A 12,984-nucleotide genomic window follows, 5' to 3' on the forward strand; every position below is an offset into this window, starting at 1 on the left:
TATGAGCTTCCTGTTGAAACGTTCCCTTAGAAAAATTATAAATGACAGTGCTTAAACTGACACACAATATTTTTAGGGCAACGCAATCTGACTTATAAAAATCCGTACAAAAGAATGGCCCTGACTAACAATAACCTATGCCTTTCATGAATCACTTACCTCACAAAAATCTTCGTTCCTCGAACTACTGCAATACAGCAAGCACCATTACTGCAAGCTAAATAAAAGATTCTATCTACTGAAGGCACTAACTACTGATAGGCATAGTCAGCAAATGGAAGATTTTGATGGAGAACAAACAATGTATTTACCTTAATAATATTCAAAAGTCATCATATATATCAGTTCATGATATCCAATATTACAAATTTACTATTTTTAATGGACACACGTCCAGATCATCCGCTCTCAAAACTCCGCCATCTTTCTCCCCACATCCTCCACTGCTGGCGGCTCACCTCCAACTGCGCAACGCTACGCTCTGTTCACATCTAACTGCCCAACACTACAATGGCGAATATTGCAACAATGCCCACCAGCCTCAAACTGCACACAGCACAGTTAGTGATTTTGATACAGAGCGCTACGTGACGTTACCAACATAAAAACCTAAACAGCCTACTTCCACTGTTGCTACCTTCAGTGTCAGAAGTCACGTGCATTACTATGTCGCTTGGCTTGTTTTCCACAAGGTACTTAACTGTCAAAAATGTTTCACAGTCGGCAAAGTTATTGATTACAGACACTGAAGGCCTACTAAGAAAACACAGTATGGACTTGCGGCACAGTCGGAAAGCCTGCAGCTTTTCATGAATAGTCACATAGGCCCCCAGGTTGTATAAATTTCTGCAATTGAGAACAAACGGCTGCAGGAAAGGACGAATGCAGCAAGTCTGTCTATTTTTCTCGTTTCAGCTCGTGTGTCCTTGTCATCAAGTCACGTACATCGAAGCAAAAATACTAATCTCTCGTAATTTGCACACGCTCTTAGAGCTTACATTCCTATTCCGTACGAGTTCCATAGGTGGAGTGCGTTAATGTGATGTATTTTCTTTATTCCAATCAGGTATAAACATCACAGTAAAGCAACTATTTCAGTTCGCGTTGTGTCCTTTATATCTTCGCATCTCTGTTGCAATGGTACTGCACTGGTCCACTTTTTTCTGTATATACCGATTTCTATGAGTGACAAAATTATCTGTGATACTGTTGTCTGTTGTTTTATGAAAAGCAGAAATTTCGTTATCGAGGTTATCTGCACTGCTTCTAGGAACAGGAAACATTTTCAGTATATTTTTGTTTATACCCAGCATCTCGAAGTTTGCATAGTGCCGTGACAGGGAAACAAGGCGGTTAGCGTCCCATTGTGTTCAGAGATGACCCAGAGTTCTGATCTACCTCCTGATGACTATCTTAGATGAGTGTGGAGCCGATCTGGAGAAAGGTGTCACTCTTCCATCGTTTTGGAGAGGCGCTGCGGTGGTCCTCCATCGTAGTGTGGGGAGCAATCAGTTATGATTTCTGCCCACGGCTTGTAGTGAATGAGGGAACAGTGACGGCCAACAGCACGCCAAGAACATCGTGCATTCTCTTGTGTTACCTTCCGTGGTGACATTTTTCAACAGGACAGTGCCCGTCTACACACGAGGCGTGTCACTATGAACTCTCTCCGTGAAGCCAAGCTGCTCCCGTGGCTAGCAAGATCCCCACATTGGTCCTCAATGGAACGCGTGTGGGACCAGCTTGGACGTCACTCTTTCCCACTCTCAGCCTACTGATTATCAAGGGCCAGTTGTAAAAGTTGTGGACCACGCGCCTCACGGGAGAATACAACGGCTTTTTCGCCCCCTTCCCTCCGAATCATGTATGCATCCAGGCAATGGGGTGCAAAGTCATACTGATAAGTGTGCTTATACTGCCATGTTGTTTACAAATTTAGTAAGGTTACCCTGTACCTTAATTTTCGTTTATCTGTTCATAGACCACCGAAACTTTACACATTGGCAGGTTTGCTCTTAATATTTAAGCGCGTTGTGTCCCATGGTTATCAATTCGTCTTTCAGCAGTTCAGTTAATGAGCCCGATAATTTATTTACTACTTTTGGCATTGTGAACCCTTAGTAAACATTTACAAATTGACCAATATAGCAAAACATAGCAACTGACAGCACAAGAGAAAGATCGACTGACAATGGCACAAAACATACGCTATGAGAGCGTTATGAACAGTTTCTAACTCCAAGAAACTATATTTAACTACACAATCGTTGCAGTGTGTGTGTCCTAGACGTAACGCTACCGTACGAGTTGGCGTAGGGGTAACGATACCGCCCCCTCACCCGGGAGAAACATAGTTATAATTCTTAAACGATAATACAGATTCAGGTTTTCCCAAATCGTTCAAGCGATTACTTTCGTTTTTGAACTTGCCATATCATGTCTTTAATAACATTCTTTCCTAGCTTATTTAAACAGCATAAAAAATATGAATTGTACTGGCAATAACAGGTTAAAATTATTTATATTTATATTGGATGGACTGGAATACAATGAGAAAAGGAATTTGTTCTAGATTTGTATTCATTTTCATTCTTTCAAAGCAAGAAAAACACGAAAGTCACACACTATCAGTATCTCACTCAACAGTCGGTGCAAGTCCAGGTAACAATCTGCCAGTATGATCTCAATACGACTGTCTATTGTCACGCATGAGTCTTCATTAGGAGGAGCGGTATGAATGTGAACATATCATCAAATAACGCACTTCACGTACATATGCATGCAATTAATCCATGTTACCCCCTGTACCACAAAGTTGGTACTACCCTACACTATTCCTACTATCCTTGGATAACCATTTTTTCGAAATATGTATGTGTATATTTAGACCACTCACTCATTCATGAAAAAAGGCGCGTGACATAATTAAAACACTAAAGACTCCAACCTTTCTATTCATCGGACGAAGTACGACAATAAAAACTGTGAGACAGTTATTGATGTCTTAATGAACGATACCAAATTTATTTAAAGAGAGAAACAGCAAATGAAGCGAAACAGCAGTTACGTTTCGATTTGACTCGATTTTGTATCCAGTGTAACAATATCATATACTCTGCCAGCTCCTGACGTTCCCATTTTGTTTTATCTTCCCATTCTGGAGTCTCCATTCTTTTGTCAGGAAGGGTACTTGGGTTTGCAAAGACCCTCATCGAAACTTTATCTTGACGAATCACCTGCTCGACGCCTTGAGGTACTGATGTGGATAGTGAGCAGAGAAGGGTGTACGTTGCTACACGTATGTTAACCTGAATGCCCAGCGCGAGTGTGTAACGATAAATGTTTCAAATTGTTTTGTAAGTCACGTTAATTAGAGCAACTATGTGTAGTTGTAGTTTCGGAAAGCATTACGTTGCTAAATGCGGCAAAATAAGCGTCAGCTGCCTTAATTTCATATATTCTTTCAGACTATGGAAACCAGCGTAAATTGCCTGTCACAAATCCGTTAAAATATCGGTCGTCCTCGGAGGTTGAGAATTGTCTTTCGAAACGAGAGCTTTAGTCGACACAATGGCAGACGGTTTCCATCATCCGGAAGAGCACGAATGAGTCATTCCTGCCGCGGTGCACGGGTTATCAACAGTTTGTAACTCCTGGGAAGTATATAAAACTGCACACTCGTTGCATTATGTGCGGCGTAGACCTAACGCTACCTCACGAGCTGGCGTAGGGGTAAAGATATTGCCCCCACATCCGGGAGAACCATAGTTACAATTCTTAAACTACAATTCAGACTCAGGTTTTCCCAAACCGTTCAAACGAATGCTGGAATGTTCCTTACCCACCTTCATTCAGTCCGTCTGTAATAGCCTGGTCGTCAATTTCGGCACCTTCTAGTTCTCGTCGGCTATAACTGTCGAAGGTTAAATGGAAGAGTAGGGTGCATCAGAAATTATTTTCATGTATGGAAGTACTTATTCATCTGAAAAAAATTTGTTGGAGTTTATAGCAGTATAAACATATGCCAATATTGTTAAGTTCTGTAAAGGCTGAATTTCATTTATCGTAGGTGTAGTGTATAACAAACTCTTTTGAACATGATTGCACTTGAAATATCATTGACATCTAGACTTCACAATAAACTCGAATTTTGCTTTCAAATAGATCGGTGGGACTGAAATATGGGGGAACCGTGAGAAATGCATGGGTGAACGCAAGTGCAGATGCTAGCCAATCCTGATGTTGTATTTGACCATGAACGGCATCTGTGAAACGTACTTGACATGTCGCAAAGGCCGGCCGCTGTGGCCGAGTGGTTCTAGGCGCTTCAGTCCGGAACCGCGCTGCTGCTACGGTCGCAGGTTCGAATCCTTCCTCGGGCATGTGTGTGATGTCCTTAGGTTAGTTAGGTTTAAGTAGTTCTAAATCTAGGCGACTGATGACCTCAGATGTTAAGTGCCATTGTACTCAGAACCATTTTTAGAAAGTCGCAAGCGTCAGTCGTTGTCAGAAGATTGTTCTGAAAAGTTGCCAGTGCGTTATGTCGGAGCAAAGTCATATCTAACGTGGGAAAATTAGTGTTGGTGGAGAAAGCTCAAAATCCTCTATGTCACAACGAGGACTGAAAGTGCCTACTGAGTGTTAGTGACGTACAATCACTGAAGAGGATTTTGAAGAAAAATAAAAGGGCGACAGTCAGTCCAGAACAGAGAGTCCCTCTCGCTAACCCTGTCAATAACAAAATAAACAAGGCAGCTTTAAAAGCAGGCAATTTCAGGGCGAGGTGGAACTCCAAAACTACTCACCAATGATGCAAATGGCCGCAACAGGAAATCGTGGTGCCGAAGCCGTAAAAACTGGACTATGGAGCAAGGGATGAATAAAATTTGTCACAAACTTTGCTCCACCAGAGTCGTCCATAGTCCCCATCGATTAATGCAGCATGATTAGCACTAGCGATAGTCAACAGATAACCAACTGGATTTTGATTGCATGCATACCTACATGAAAGGCCGGTGGGAAAGCAACTGGAATGCAATTGAGAGCGATAAATACTGTGTAGGTCGCCAAATCTCCAAGGTGTTGGCCCGAGACCATTCGCAGAACAGCACGTTCGCCTTCTCATGTGAAGAAAAACGTGAGGTAGCTCTGTAAATGGCAGAGTGAGTGTTTTGTTTAGTGGGAGGGGACAGAAGGACATAGAGAGAAAGCGACCTGACAAATTTGGCAAGTGCGTCTGCAGTCAGACAATACAGAGTACGCCTCAGGAACGTGAGGGACAACAGAGTTTCTACTAAACAGGTCGCGTCCACAGGATGCGTGCCACCTACTAGCCAGAGACCCAGAAGAACTGCTTTTGTAGGAGGACTCAGCAGAAGGTCCAGCTTCACAGAAAAACACTGGCTTTTGAGATGATATTTTAGAATGTGGAAAGGGAACAGAAATTTGGGACTTCTTTGGAGTGCGTGAGATGCCGACTCCCGATCTGGTGGCACCAAACTAAATGAATGATTAAAAAACGTAAGGACAGCTGCTATTAGTTAGCATCGGCAGCTGAAGACTTGGAGAAAAGAGCTCGACAGTGCTTGCAGAGATTTAACCGTGTTGGCCAGCACACGAGGGAAGGCACAGAAACGGAGTAAAGCATGCACGTTTTGGAGCCCCAAGACTAATTAAATTTTACCAAGAAACGAAAGAAATGATGACATTAGCTGCCAGTGGGCACCGATTTAAGCCAATGGGGAAAGTTGAAAATTTGTGCCGGATATCGATTCGAACCTGGGTCTCCTGTTTAGTTGGCAGATGCACTGACCACTGCACCATACGGACACAGTGATCATCGCAGCTGCAGTAACTACCCTAGCACGGTTCCCGTCACATCAAAATTTTCACATTTCCACAACTACTTTGGCCTATTATCCTCATTACTCACGAAATTTCGCAGATCGCCGCAAGAGTTCGGGCGTTGTGTGCAACCGCACTGAAATAATCATTGGCTGTCCCTGCGTTAATTATATATGTGGTGTCTGTTCCTTCGGACATGTCGGAAAGAACACACGCCATATGTTTAGATCTGAACAGGTTAATCATCTGAAATGCGAGTAAGGAAGGCAAACCAATAAGAAGGCAACATCTTAATGGTCGAGACCCGCAAGAATCAGTATTTCACCATTCAAATCACACAATACCGAAAAACACAGAGCTCGAAGTTCTCCTTGTGGTTGTGTTCTGCAGATAGTCATTTCACTCCCGCACTTTTCTCCCAGACGGTGGGCCGGCCCCTGTGACCGAGCGGTTCTAGGCGGTTCAGTTCGGAACCGCGCTGCTGCTACGGTCGCAGATTCGAATCCTATCTCGAGCATGGATGTGTGTGATGTCCTTAGGTTAGTTAGGTTTAAGTAGTTCTAAGTTATAGGGGGCTGATGACCTCAGATGTTAAGTCCCATAGTGCTCGGAGCCATTTGAACCGTTTTTCCACATGGTGTCTACGGTAGATCTTCTCTCGGCACGTCCAGGATCAGAGGCTCTCATCCGACTGAGGGTTAACTTAGCCTTTGGCAGAGACGAGCTATTGGTACCGGGGAATGACTGAGTTGACAGCCACTGCAGCTGCCACTTGCAGACTGTAAATATGGTGAGGCACAGCCAAAAATGTGCAGCGAACTGCATAGAAAGGCGTAGTTTTATGTAACGGTGTTCAGTAATTCCAATTTTAATTCCGAAGCCTTCTTTATAGTTAGATGTTCAACGTGCTTTCAACGCCAGCAATAGATGCATACACAAATCCTTCCGTAGTTTTTTCTTTTTCTATGTGATGTCCAATGGAGATCATGGTACATTGTCCACATAAGTAAATACTGCGTTCTGATTTGCGTTAACTTTGAATTACCATTCAAGATCTCTTATCCAAGACTGCCAAGTTGTTGGTTTCTTGACTGCAGCAAGAACTAGAGATGTTTTATTGACGTACCATTGCTGGCACGCAAACAGATAAAGGTTGTAATGAACTAAGTTTATAGTGACCATTGTTTGATTTTATAGTCAGATGCATTCTTTGATAGTTTGATTCGATAAGTGATAATGTACGTGTCTCAGATATTGAGGATCACATGCATTTGTTTAATTAAATTATCCAGTTAAAGACCCTCATTCACTAAACAGGAAATAAATCAAATTGTGTACCCTCGTATTGGTCATTAATTTAGGGCAACAACATCATAAGACTCTTCAAACGACTTAAAAACACAAAGCTGTTGAACGTTACGTGCACATTTCTTGCTAATCATAAGAAGACTACATTCCTTTTTCGAGCAGTATCAACGATATTAACGTCCAGATGCAGTTCTGTTTGGTCAAAAATGACGAGTGATTAGTAAGGCGTTTTCAGTTAAGAAAAATGTTACGCCCAGCTTGCAAACATACTGGCGGTCATCGAACTCTTTCCTATCATTCCTAAACAAGTACTGGCAGGTAAGTTGTTAATCCATTCAACCTTACCCCTATTTCCTTTGAACAGAATTGTGGGTGGCATCCTTGCACCTACAGCATTTCCTGCTCCACCTATTGCTACATTCTCAGCGTGTTCAGAAACAAGAAAATGAACTCTCTTTGCTTCTTTCTGAGCAAACAATTCCTTTTGCCTGTGAAGAGTCAATTGGTAACCTTTGTCATCCAGAGGGTACACAGTTAGGGAATTTCCCGTCAAGTTGCTATCAATCACTGCCTTTCTTCTATTTTCAAAGTAGTCTGGAACGACAAGTTTGTTTAATTAGGAAGCTCTGTCAAAATTCATTGCTTCAACTCCTCCTTTTGCAAAGTCAGAATGACGCTCCGGAAACGGCCGCAATTATTTTCTGCGAGCTGACTTGTTCGTATTTTAATATTATTTATCACACAAAATCTAAGCACTGATATTTTTAAAAGTTTCCTCGTCAGGAATATGGCACTCTGTCTAAGTGTTCTGCAACAAAGTTCCTTTTCTTGGTCCGAACGTAATATGATGAATCGATCCATTTTCGATTCAGGGCTGCTGCTTTTCAAAGAGATTGTGTGAAGTATGTCGATGGATTCCGAATTCCTTAGCAGCGTTTGTCACCATCATTCCATCTCTCAGCTGTATCTAACGCTGTCCTTAAAATCTCTTGCGACCACTGTCATAGCTTTTTCACTACTTTTTTATTACAGAATTTGGCCAATTATAGATCGCTTAGAACCGAAGACACAGGTACAATCTATTTCGTCTTACCTTCCCAGATCTTTTTCTTGCGCCGGCTGATGGTCTAACTCTGTTTGACATCACCCTCCTCGGTTGTGAAATATGATGGTGAACAGGAAGTTTTGCTGTATTGATCAGCAGCCTGAAATGTTCGCTGCCCTGTATGATGTCTTCTACGACATTAAGTTTTCTCAAGCCCCTTCTTGTCTCTTCCACTCATCCCACACTAATTTTTTTTAATTTGGAAATGAAATGAAAAATGTCCTTCATAAGCCAATTGTCATTCATTCTGTAAATATGACTGTAAAACTTTAATCTCCTTTTTCTGATTATATCTGTAATTGTTTCCTTGTTTCTGTATAGATCTTCATTTTTCGTCTTCGTCCTGTTGTTGCCTTTGTTCTTTTGTGTTCCTAACATTTTTCTGAGTATTTTCCTTTCTTTTCCAGCTCTTCTTGTTCAGCTCTTTTATTCAGTGCTGTGCTTCCGGTTTAATTAGTGTTGCGTAGTGTTTAATTTTTGTCTGGAATGACACGAATCTTTTATTATGTCCGTTTTTGGTGAGTTCGTATGCTAATTCCCTTCTCTTCGATTTTTCATTACTTGTTGTGTTATCTAACACAGTTTGATTGTATCCATTCTCCCACATCTTTGAACTTATCAATTATTTTGATCTTTTCGTGTTGTGTTTGTATAAATTTCTCTCTGTTGTATTTATGTTCAATGTATTCCGTTCTCATATGATGTTTGAAATCTGGTTTTACTTGCAATTTCGTGAATTATTTCTGTCACTATCTTTGCATTTATTTTGTCCTTAGAAATTACTTCAACGTCGCCAGCAAAAGCATTTCACCACATGTCTTCCATTTTCCTGTCGTAGATGGATGCCTTCGATGTTTTTCCCTTGTAGTTCTGTATCCCACTCTCTCATGACGTTATCCAAGACCATATTAAACAGAATCGGTGAGAGCCCATCGCTCTGCCGAGCACCTGTTTTATTTCTGAAGGGTTCAGAAACTTCTCCGAGAAATTAAATTTTTGAAGTTGTGTCTTTTGGATTGACTGTCTGATGGTTTTGTCGATACTTGCTTCTTCAAATGTTAGAGGTACTGTGTGTCTGTCTACAGAGTCGCAGGGTTTTTGAAATCAATGAATGTAAGAACTGTGTTCAGGTTACGCAGTGTTCTGACTCTAAGGATAGTTTCCAACTTAAAAATTTGCTGTCAGCACGATCTATTTTTTTGTGAACTCCATTTGGTACTTGCCAGTTGTGTGTTCTGCTCAATCTTCTGTCTTATTCAGTAGAGCTATTCATATAATTTTGCAGCTGACTGGAAGCAGAAAGACGCATTGGCAATTGTTGGTATCTGTCCTGCCTCCCTTCTTTCGTAGCGGATGAATTATAGCGTGTTTCGAGTCGTCCGTTATTATTCCTTTCTCTAAGGTATCTTTAACAACCTTATGAACAGCATTGTTCAGTTTGGTGCAGTGACGATGGTTGCGATGGTGGATTTTTCTTTTGAGGCTGTCTCCTTTGGTTCCTCGCAGTTTAGAATATTTTTGAATTATTTTGCAAGTAATTCACAGTTGTCTTTGTTGTTGGTAATCTGTTCACCGGTTCAGTCTTTTTAATGCCGGCTCATCGGCTTGTGCGCTGTTACTTCTTGTTTGAAAATTTTGTAGAAGTTCCGAGTGTTGTGCCATCTCAAATTTGTATCCATTTCCTCTAATCGTTGTTTGCCATATTTCTGTTTCTCCGTTTGAATAATTTTTGATGCCTGTTTTCTTACCTCAGTGAATGTGTTCCAGTCTCATTCCGCTGAGTCATGTATCATCCTATTCGACTTCCTATGTTTCCTTCTTCTTTGTGGTTGTTCTAATTATTTCACCCTTCTATTACTGATTCTCTGATTTCATCCCAGTTCCCCATTTTATTCGTATGAAACTTTTTAATGAATTTGTCCTGTTGTCTGACAGAAACTTTGTGTCAATTTTATGCTTTTTTATTTTGGATTTTGTTTCTTTAGATTGAAATTTGGCTCCGATTTCTGTTAAAAAGTGGTCCGAATCTATGACTAGTCCTCTTCTGACCCACACGTTCAAGAGTTCTTTATGGTTTCGCTTGGTTATTGCCACATGATTCAATTGATACGAGCCTAAACTTATATTAGGAGGAGACCAGGTCTTCTTTGCTATTGGTAATTTTCTGAAAAAGTTTGGCATTAGTCGAATTGTCTGCAGAAGGTGACGAACCTTTTTCGATTCTTATAGGTGTGTTTGTGTACAGGAAAATTTCATACTATGGCCTTGTATTTCTGTTCTCTGCTGATCTGTGCACTGAAGTCTCCTACGAGGTAGTTTTATGCGCTGCTTTGGTGTATTTCATGTCTCATTTTCTAGTGTTCCCAAAAATTGTTCGTTTTCCATGAATGAAGTTTTTAATAATTTAAGCATTTCTATTTCACAACTTTACTCTTCCTACTAACCCCCCCCTCCCCTACCCCCCGTCAGAAGATTGTTTACAGATACCGTCTCTCACACAAACCAAAACTATAAGTTTTCAATGTGGACGAAAGCGGCTTAATCTGTACATAGATAAAAAGTCTTTTAAAAAAATTGTGGTAAAACCTTCTAAAAAATTGTCCGCTTGTAGCTGCAAACCTTCATTTATTGTGGGTTCAAATAACAACTGGTTTCACAATAATGATTCGCGTCATCATGTTAATCTACATCTACATACTGGCTATGGGTAGTTGCCTTACCAGTTTGCTTGCTGTTATTTTCACCAATAACTTAGAATGTAAATTTTTTAAAGAAAACTCCCGGATAGTAAACAAAATAATTTATTACAAAAGGTATGTTGATGATATAATAATCTTATTTGATGGCACAGCAGAAGAAATTGATACCCCTGCAAAAGAAATGAATAAAATGCATCAGAACATCATCTTCACTGTAGAACACCAAACAGAAGTAGGTTTAAATTTTGTGGATCTCTGCATAAGTAGCTCCAACAACAAACACAAATTTCAAGTATACAGGAAACCAACATACACAGATAACACAATTAATAAATCATCCTGCTACCAGGATAAACATAAGATGGCTTCATACAGAGCAATGCTAAACAGAATGCACAAAATACCACTAGAACCAGCTGACCAAATAGAAGAACTAAACAGCATCAAAGCAATTGCTTACAGTAATGGTTACAATCCAAAATTAATAGATGAACTAAACTCTAAGATAAATCCCCACATAACCAAATACAATAACAAAACACCATTAAAGAATACCACAACAAAGCCAAAAGAAAAATTTATAAGCTTGCCATTTGTAGGAAAACTGTCATATAAAATAGCAAACCTGTTCCGAGGAACAGATATCAGAATCAGCTACTATACAAATAACAAAATAAAGGACAAAGCTATCCATAACATTAAAAATAATACCAAACCGTACAGTCAATCAGGAATACACAAACTTAACTGCAACTCATGTCCAAAACCATACATAGGCCAAACAGGGAGAAACTTCAACATACGTTTTCGAGAACACATGGATGTTCTTCGTTTAAAAAACTTAAATAAATCCACATTTGCCCAACATGTAGCAGAAGAAGAACATAAAGTAACAGACATATTCCATAACCTACAAGTTCTCCACCTAGCCAACAAAGGAAAAAGAATGAACCTCCTAGAAGAAATCGAAATTTATTCACATAAACATGCATCCCCTTCTGACATACTTAACGGCCAAACAGAGTTATCAAACCACATATTTCTGAAAAACTTCCACACTCTACTTATCAAACCACTTACTAAGCACAATCCAGAAATAACATAATCTAATATAAACCCAACAAATGCATGTAATAATATACAACATAAAAATCTTAATTCTGTCTTTGTTATATTGTAAATGTATGAATTACTGCTTTGTATAAATGTGTTATATTAGTTTATTATCTTCAGTACTGCCTAAGTAACAAAAAAAAATTGTATACATCGTGCTTAGAATACTTCTATCACCCAAGTTTAGTGAACAGTAGCTTATCTAGAACCTCAAAACTTTCGTAAAATATAACTCTGTCCATAGATAAACTGCTTGTATGTGAACAAAAACTGTCAGACGACAACATGGTGGATAACGCAGTGCGCCTGTGTAAAATACGTGACAAAAAGTGTTTGTGCTGTTACAAAAAAGAAGAAAAGCCAAGAAAGAACAAGCAGAGGAGAATGTAAGCAAAATGAACAACTGATAGTGCGTAACTTTAAACTCTCGAAATTGAAGCAAATGATTGGAATCGCTGCTTTGGCACAATCCAGCTGCAGCATCCAAACTGCTGTCGATATTGTACCACTGTAGAAACTGAAGATACATGTAATTTGCCAGCTGAAGATGGCTGCAAACCCGAAATGCATATTGGCATAAATAAAACGCATAAAAAAAGTGGTTGGTCGCTGTATTTTTATAGAAAAATACATACAAACGAATCACAGGCCGTTAACTGCAAAAACTATTAATAGTGCTTATTATGAAGGAGATAGAAAAATACTCTCTTGGCTGGACTACAGGAAGTCTTTAACCCAATACGATCTCCGAACGTTTTATGAGGCAGGTATCCTGGCAACATCAAATGTAGTGGATCCATCAATAATCTTAGATAATTACTTGTTGTCATTGAGGGACATACTAACTTGAACCTGAAAAATATGGTAGATAAGGCCGGCCAGCGTGGCCGAGCGGTTCTAGGCGCTTCAGTCTGG

This window comes from Schistocerca nitens, chromosome 4 (genome assembly GCF_023898315.1).
Source record: "Schistocerca nitens isolate TAMUIC-IGC-003100 chromosome 4, iqSchNite1.1, whole genome shotgun sequence".
Classification (NCBI taxonomy): Eukaryota; Metazoa; Arthropoda; class Insecta; order Orthoptera; family Acrididae; genus Schistocerca; species Schistocerca nitens.